This window comes from Felis catus, chromosome X (assembly GCF_018350175.1).
Source record: "Felis catus isolate Fca126 chromosome X, F.catus_Fca126_mat1.0, whole genome shotgun sequence".
NCBI classification, from domain to species: domain Eukaryota; kingdom Metazoa; phylum Chordata; class Mammalia; order Carnivora; family Felidae; genus Felis; species Felis catus.
The window spans coordinates 103,457,798-103,464,166 of record NC_058386.1 but is presented as its reverse complement, the minus strand read 5'-3'; positions in this window follow the sequence as shown (position 1 = coordinate 103,464,166).

The following is a 6,369-nucleotide window of genomic DNA, read 5'->3' as shown; positions in this document are numbered from 1 at the left end:
ATTTTTTCACTTCTTGCCTTAGTACTATCAAAATTTGTGAATTTATTTGAATGCTTGTTGTTTAAAGAACTTGCACAGAGTTGAAGTGCCACCATTCAACGCAGGGATTCTAAGTATAAAAATGTAGAATGTATGGCAGGTTGGGGAGAGTGTATACCAATCCAAGATATAGACTGGATATTTTTGCTGTTGCTGTTTTTAATACCAAATATTATATTTCATTATATTTTAAATTTTCTAATTCTGCTGAATAGTTAACACAAGAAAAACTGTAAAGGACAAAAAAATGATCCCAGTCCCTACTCCTTCTGAAAAAGATGCTTAAGTTTAAAGTCCAAATTAGTAAGATTTTATTTTGTGAATTTCAAAGATTCTTACCTAAAGTAGAAGAAATATATTAAAAAGTAGTGATGTTATAGCCCTCAATGTAATAATATACTGTTACCAAGGACACAGGAAGTTTGTTTCAAGAAGATGGTCTGGAGATTAAAATAAATGGGATTTGGTTGAAGAAAATTCCTTTGGGATCAGATATAAATGATATTATGTTAAGAAAAATAGTTTGTATTCTTCCATATATGAGAATATTGGAAGTGAAAAGGAAGATTGGCCCTTCCTCAAAACTGGCCAGGTTGTGCTGACCTTGGATTAGTTTTGTGGCATGTCTGTTTTTTCTTAAATGTTTTGGCACTCAGATGCTGCCTTGGTGTCCGTTCACTACATGCTGTTCAGTTGCAAATCTGAACCAAGTAATATAGTGAATGGTACTAAAAATGAATTAAGAAATACAGAAAAAATAAGATTTTGTTTACATAGATTGTCTTAACAGGTTTATATAGTTGTTATATAGCAATAAATTGTATTTGTGTGCATGTATGTGTCTCCAACTCAGTCGTAACTGTTTTGAGAGCAGAGAATATAATTGTCATCTTTATATTCTCTCATTTCTCTGGTAATGCCTAACAAATCATAGGCAATCAGTAAATATTTACTGAATGAATGTATTTCCCTCTGGAGACCTAATGTTCAAGACTGTGAAAAATAAATAAATGCATAAACACATAAATAAAAGTTTACTCTTAAATAGTATGGGATCCTGTTTTGTCCCCCATCCCCCTTTTTCTTTGCCCTAATTCCTTTCCCATTCAGGCCCTGTTGCTTATCTGTTCATAAACTTCTTCATATGGGATAACAGAAGATAAAGGAAAGTGCATAAATTTTTGATGTTGCTAGAATTTAATATTTTCACCTACAAATACTTAGATTTGAAGTTTTCTTCAAAGCATTCTATGTTTGTTTTTTTTTTCCTGGAAATTAGTTTTGAAGCATCTTTTTTTGTCGGAATTTGTCTTCTTACCTTACCCAAAAATAGTTATTTGCTGAAAACGTCTTTAAATGTTACCTAACAACTTCACCAAAATATTCATTGTCTGTGTGGAGTGTTTTTTATAGTATTTGGTCATTATTTGGGGACATTGGAAGAACATTTTGAGAGGAAATAACACTTTTACATGAGGTGGAGTTTAAAGAAAAAATAGAACATCTCAGATTTGTTCCTGGGCTTGTCCCTTCATCATTGACTCACTCTTAACTTTCTCATAAATTAGAATATATTTTTTTGATGCTGAATCACATAACTTGCCTTTTAAAAACACTAAATAGCCTAATTATGTATGTATTTATATTATATAGAAGTTAAATTATTTTGAAGTATTTCCTACTTCAGGGACAAAGTGATCTACAGAAGTACAATTAATTGTGTAGCTTGTGAATGAAATAATTGAAAAAGTAAAGATGCCGGAACTCCAGGAAACCCATAAATGTAGTTCACTTAAAATACACAAGGGATACATATTTTCATGTGCAAATTACCTATTGTGGTTGTCTGAAAACATTTGTATTATAGGTTTTTATATTTATGTTTTAAAAATGTTAGTTCCATTTATCTAGCTACATATTGACATATTCCTCCTCAAATATTGCTGACTTGAAAATTTATGTTCTTCACCTTTACTCTTTGGATAAATTAATCTCTAATTTTTTTGAAGAGAGAAGAAAGAATTGACTAACAAAGGATATCTAGTGAAATAAATTGAGATGAGGACTCTGGAAAAAATTCATCTGTTAAATATGCTTTAGCACTAATGATAAAATTGGATTCTCCAGAGTTTGACTTTTTTTCCGGCTATACTCACTGTTGAACAAGTTTTCAAAATTTTTCCATTAATTACTAATTTAGAGTGATTTTACAAAATAATTCACAAAGCCCTCCCGGATGTTTTACTGACAGCTTCCTAATCTCTGCAAGTCTTAGGTAACCCAGCTGCATTAAACTTGTCACTATGTGAGCGGCTCAGGGATGCAGTTCAGTGACAACAACACGTACTACTGTGAAAGGCTGCATAGGACACAGGTGTTTGCTTTAAGAGATGTTATTTTAAGATCTACTGATAGGGCTGCCTAAAACTATTTCCCACTACTGGCCTGCTGCAAACCCAGAGAAACATAGCTTTGAAGTGTGACATCAGCAAAAGGGCAATGTGATTACAGGAGGTTGCCATGAAACAGGCTAATCTTTAGGAAGAAGGGGTCTTTAACTGCTAGGTGTTGTTTTGCACAGGCAATGGTCTTTGCTTCATAGGCCCTTCCTCCTTTTTTTTTTTTTCTTTTAAACTCTGTGATATCCCAGAGTAGTATGCATTTAACTTTTCATGCTTCCATAGTGAATGTTTTTTTATTATCTTAATAGAGCAGTTATTAGATTGTAATGCAGTGAACTATGTGAGCATCTCACTACCCCCTCCGTACCCCAGTTTGAATGTGAACTCTGTCATCCCAACACCTAACACAATAAGCTGCACGTACATGGCACTGGGAAGTCCAGAGAAATTACTGATACAATGATTTATTGGCATCAATTATTTTATCAGATTAGTTGACCAGAATATTTGCAACTGTAATAAAGATTAGGTTGATGGATGAAGAATATCTTGAAACAGGCCCCATGGTAGTGATCATGGCAATTCATAGCATGGAATAATGTGGGTAGGGCAGCAGAAATTTTGATTACTTAACAGTTTCATAGAGAGATGATAGTGGATCTGGGCCAGCAAGATGAAATGGAATAATATTTTAGAATCACAAAAACCTGGGTTTGAATCCCAGGTCTATTATTTTATTACTGAATCACCATGGGTATGTTGCTTAAGTTCTCTAAACCTGGCCTTGTATTACTAATTGTTCAATCCCCAGAATGTAACATGCTGTCTAATACATATAAGCCCTCTACTGATTCTAGTTCTTTTCCTCTGCAGATTCCTACTAATTCTGTTAAAGGTATATGTACTTTTTTACTTAATTATTACAGTTTTACAAGGAAATTTTTGTGTACATTGTGGAAAGTGGGACATGTAAAAAAGCAAAATATAAGAAAACAAGAAAAACCTCATTTCTATCAGCCAGAGATTACTACTATTTAACAACTTAGTGTATAATTTTCCAGATTTTTTTTCTTTACATAAATGTACCCATCTATGTCGTCACAACTAAAATGAGAATATTTTGTATAGTTTGGTTTGTAATCTTTTTCCAGGTAATGATTCCATCTTTTCATGGCAAGAAATATTCATCCTAATTAATATTCAGGATGTTTTTAATGTGTACAGGTTGAAACTCAAAATGGATGATTTGATGCACCACTCAGGAAATTGTTTTTATTACCAGAAATCATTATAATAACATATCAGACATTTAACCCAATACAGTATACCCTCTTATCTGAGGTTTGGCTTTCTTCGGTTTCAGTTACTCACCCTCAACCACAGTCAGGAAGCAGATGATCCTCCTTCTGACTTAGTGTCAGAAGGTCAATGGTAGCCTAATGCTACATCACAATGCCTACATCATCCACCTCACTTCATCTCATCACATAGGCATTTTATACTCTCATGTCACAGGAAGAGAAAGGATGAGTACAGCATAGTAAGATATTTTGAGAGAGATCACATTCACATAATTTTATTACAGTATACTTTATAATTGTTATAATTGGTCTATTTTATTATTCATTGTTAATCTCTTAATTGTTATAATTGGTCTATTTTATTATTCATTGTCAATATCTTACTGTACCTAACTTATAAATTAAACTTTGTCATAGGTATGTATAGGAAAAAAACATAGTATATAGGGTTCAGTACTACCTGGGGTTTCAGGCATCCACTGCAAGTCTTGGAATGTATCCCCCTCAGATAAGGGGGTTGATTATATGAGATTGTATACTTACTTAAACCTCAAGAGTTAATCGTAAACATCATGTAGTGATAATCTTTGTCTAGATGCTCGCTTAATTCAGTGATTTTCAGATATTGGATCATATCACAGTCATTTGCACATATTTGAAAAGTGAGAGCTGGTCAAGTCTCAATTCAAACCTACTGAAACAGAGTTTTCTTGTAAAAGCACCATTTTGCTTGAGTGTTTTCAAATTAATTCAATCAAAAAGCAAATGAGATAACAACAACAAAGTAGGGCATCTGCCCTAAAGGTTTATGGTGTAGCAGAGGAGAAAGACATCTAATTCATTTATTATAAAAATTCATGGGGCGCCTGGGTGGCGCAGTCGGTTAAGCGCCCGACTTCAGCCAGGTCACGATCTCGTGGTCCGTGAGTTCGAGCCCCGCGTCAGGCTCTGGGCTGATGGCTCGGAGCCTGGAGCCTGTTTCCGATTCTGTGTCTCCCTCTCTCTCTGCCCCTCCCCCGTTCATGCTCTGTCTCTCTCTGTCCCAAAAATAAATAAAAAACGTTGAAAAAAAATTTAAAAAAAAAATTCACTAGTGACCAAAAAAGGTAAATACACTAGTAAGGTTATACTAAGCACAATGAGAATATGGAGGGAATAGCAAACGACTCTGCCTGGGAAGGTCATGGACAACTCCCAGAAGAGACAATGCTTGAGCTGGATCTGGAAAGAAAAATAAGAGTGGAGACGGAGTGCTAATACTGGTTTGAAAGTACATTGTGAGTGTATGGAACATAGGAGCACATACATACATACAGGGCTGTTGCAATTTGACCTTGTAGAATTTGAAGTAACTTCTAGATGTAAATGTCTGGTTGGTAGTTTGAAATATGGATCTGGAGCTCATGAGAGAGGTTAGGACTAGAGATATAAATGTAAGAGTCACCTCTGTAGAAATGATACTTGAGAGAGGCAGGGAACAGTGTAGTACCTCAGAAGCTAGGTCTTCTGGTTCCCATTCCCAAACCCACATATATTAAATAGGTCTGCATATCAATATATACATGCATTACTGTATTCCTGGTACATAGTACGTAATTAATGACTTCTAGGTAGATGGACAAATGAATGTTTGTTTAGTGAATATTAAATACTACTTAGTGGTCCCCAAAAAGTAATATTTCATCTTTTCATGCGGTAATGAACAACTTTTAAATTCACCTACTGCAATCACATTAACTAAAAAAGATAAAGGAAATATACCAAATGTTGCTGTTTTAAATAAAGAAATTTATATTTTGGTTAGAAGTGTTTTTGCGTCCTTTGTAGAATATAGGTCATTCTAGAGTTGGGCAAGAAGAAAGCTAAGTATTGATGATACCTTCCTTACAAATTGCTTTTTTGTTTTTTCCATTTTGGAGGGTACAGTTCACTGAAGCAAACACATTGATGATGTCAATGAGAGTAATGGTGCTATTTTCACCCTTTCTAATGCCATTATTGTGCCATCCTCTGTTTCAACCTAAGGCATTAATGTTTCATGTTGATTAAATTTTAACATCTAAATTGCCCTTTTATGTTACACACAAATGATAAACTTGAATGTTCCAGTCAGAAGGCAGCAACTTTAGTTTCCTCTAAGCTCCTAGTAAATTCATCAACTAACATCCTCTAGCACCTCAGAAATGGCTCGTTTTTGTTTCCCTTTTTTTACTAACCCAGAGATATAGGGTTGTGTGTGGTTTTTGTTTTTGAATTATGCTTCATATGGCTAAAACTAGACCCCATTTTATATAATGGATGCATTTCTTGACATTTGTACATGAAGCACATTTTTGAAAACTGAATCATATATTCCCCCATTGACTTACATTATAATTTCAGAAGTGTCATCCTTATAATGGATTGATTTCCAATTGGCAGTGGTTTCTAACACATCACCACTGTCTCTACTTCTGAGACACGTACTTTAGTCTTCAAATAAAAGCTAAGTGATGTAATGGAATCCCTTATTTCAAAGAATATTAAAGGATATCTTCAGAATGTGATAAATTATGCCCTATTTCATTTGTGTAGAAAATGGGATTTCTTAAAATAGGATATCTTGTACTTTGATTTGCTATGTATAT